Source organism: Tupaia chinensis, unplaced genomic scaffold, assembly GCF_000334495.1.
Source record: "Tupaia chinensis unplaced genomic scaffold, TupChi_1.0 Scaffold143823_1, whole genome shotgun sequence".
Taxonomy (NCBI): Eukaryota; Metazoa; Chordata; class Mammalia; order Scandentia; family Tupaiidae; genus Tupaia; species Tupaia belangeri.
In genome coordinates, this window is record NW_006203673.1 from 234716 (window position 1) to 237215 (window position 2500).

The following is a 2500-nucleotide window of genomic DNA, read 5'->3' on the forward strand; positions in this document are numbered from 1 at the left end:
GAGACTTCTTCCTCACTGATTTCTAGTGGGTAGTGTGACGTGTCTCTCTGTCTCCATTTCTCTCTCTGTGTGTCTTCCTGAGGCTTTTAATTTTTTAATTGTTATTTTTAAGGTAAAGCATTCTCTGGGCTATCAAGCCCCTTTATTGTGTTAACAGGTGCCTCTCCCCTTCTCTTCCCAAACCCAGGCCCACCTCCACATGGATCCTGAACTTCAGCTGTCAAATAGTGCTTTCACACAGGATGCGGTTTTCAATTTTTGCATTTTCTTTTTTTTTTTTTGGAGAGATTTTTGCTGTAGGGTGCATGCGCTCGCCAGGAAGAGAGAGAGACAGAGAGACAGAAAGCAAGAAATCACCCCCTGGGGGGATGGCCACGCTGCAATCCCTTCTCCTCCATTCTTCTCTCGGGATCTTGGGCACACACACACACACGCCCGGCATGAGTTTAAGCTGCTGGGTCCGGGACTCGAACCACAGTCGACTACGTGGGAGTCCAGCGACATAGCCATTATGCTAACTGCTGGTCCCAATTTTTGCATTTTAATATTAAAATCTATAGTTTTTTATTATGCGTTTTTTCTTATTATTTTTTCTTTTTTCCTTTTTTCTAATTCTTTTCTTTTTTCTTTTTTTTTTAATTTACTCATTGGCTTCTAATCCTCTACTCACTAAGTGTCTAGACAGGTCCAAGTGAACAGGATCTAAACAAATGAGGGACAGAACATGCCTCTATTCCTACTGAATCTGCTACACAAGAGTGAGAACGGAATGGACGAGTGATTGCAGATCACCTCCCCCTGCACGCCTCTGAACACTCAGACTGATCTTCAAGAATTAGAAAAAACGCACCATCCATCAGATGACTAGACATCACAGGGTCACAAGAAATATGGAAAAACCAGAAAACACCTCTCCTCCAAGGAAAAATAACTCCTCTTCATCCTCAGACAGTATGATGAAATTCATGGAAATGTCTGATAAAGAATTGAGAATTTTCATGGTGACAAAACTCACAGAGATTGAAGAGAAGAGAGACAATGAACCGCCGAAAAGACAGGGGAAAGGAGCTGATGAGTTTCAGGAGGTGAGGAAATTCTTGCAAGATCTAAATGAGGAATTACACACTTTAAAAAAGAATCAAATGGACCTGTTAGAGATGAAGACTAAAATACAGGAAGTCAAAACCTCCCTTGAAATTAATAAAAGCAGACTAGATCATACTGAATATAGAATCACTGGCCTAGAAAAATCCACCACGAAGACTGAGAAAATTGTCCAAAAACATGAGAATACTTTACGAGAAATACCAGATACCATCAAATGTCCAAACATCCAGATAATTGTTATCCCAGAAGGGGAAGAGACCCATAAGGGCATTGACAATCTATTCCATGAAATCCTGGAAGAAAACTTTCCAAACCTAGAGAAGTATTCGAAGATCCAGTCCCAAGAAATACAAAGGACCCCCCAATAGAATCAACCCAAGAAGATCTTCTCCAAGACACATTATAGCCAGATTGAGCAAAACCACAGACAAAGACAAGATACTAAGATTGGCAAGAGAGAAACGACAAGTTACCTACAAAGGCTATCCCATCAAGCTAACAGCGGATCTCTCATCGAAAATGCGAGTGAGGAAAGAATGGGAAAATAAATTCAAAGTGTTAAGGGAAAAGCAATTTCAACCAATAATACTATACCCAGCAAGATTATCCTTCAGATGGGAAGAAAAGAGCAGGCAGCAAGACAGCGGCACCTTGTCCTTGACATTTTCTTGGCTTGGAAGAGAACTACAAGACATAGGGCGTACAGGGGCTCAGCCCGAAAGAGATCTGACAAACACGAGAGTTTTCGGGTGTTCAGAACGAATCAAGATGTGAGCGACCCATGCTTCCGGGCAGTCCTGCGCGTATCATGGATGGGATCCCTCTGAAAACGCTGAAATAGAGTGACCGTGACACAGAGTCGGGGGGCCAAACCTCATTCTCATCCCAGCTGGTAACTGAGTGCAGCTGCTCGGGGGGTGGGGGCTGTGTACCGGTAACTGCACCCTCAGCACCCCATGACATAGTTTTCTTGCATCTCTGTCTTAATGTCTGTGATTTATAAGGAATGTGTGTGGTGTGAATGTAGTTAAATTTGTTCAAAGTACAGTACTGATTATGCACGGAGTGACCCCACAGCACCAGTGGGTCTCTAGTATGTGTATGTTAGAAGCCTGAAGTGTGAGATAAAACCCAGTATCAAGTATTTTGAGCAGTAATTTGCAGGAAAGGACTATAAGGAAAATACAGGACAGTTTGGCTAGAGCATAGTAATTGGGACAGATAATTAGACTTTCTTGGTTTTCAAAAAATCTGAATTGCAATAAAAGGAAATTTTTATATTTTGCAAGTAAATAAAGGTAGGTGGGATGGATAGAAATGTTTGGATGGATGGATGGAGGGAAGGATAGATGGATGGATGGATGGATAGATGTTTGGACAGATGTGATAGATG

The 2500-nt window shown here is 41.9% G+C and overlaps 1 protein-coding gene across 7 annotated transcripts in view; it reads right to left on the reverse strand.

Annotated features, from left to right (window-relative positions):
* The window catches only part of PASK (PAS domain containing serine/threonine kinase), a 49774-nt gene that overhangs the window by 12505 nt on the left and 34769 nt on the right, over window positions 1-2500 (reverse strand). The gene's annotated exons all lie outside the window — the stretch shown is intronic.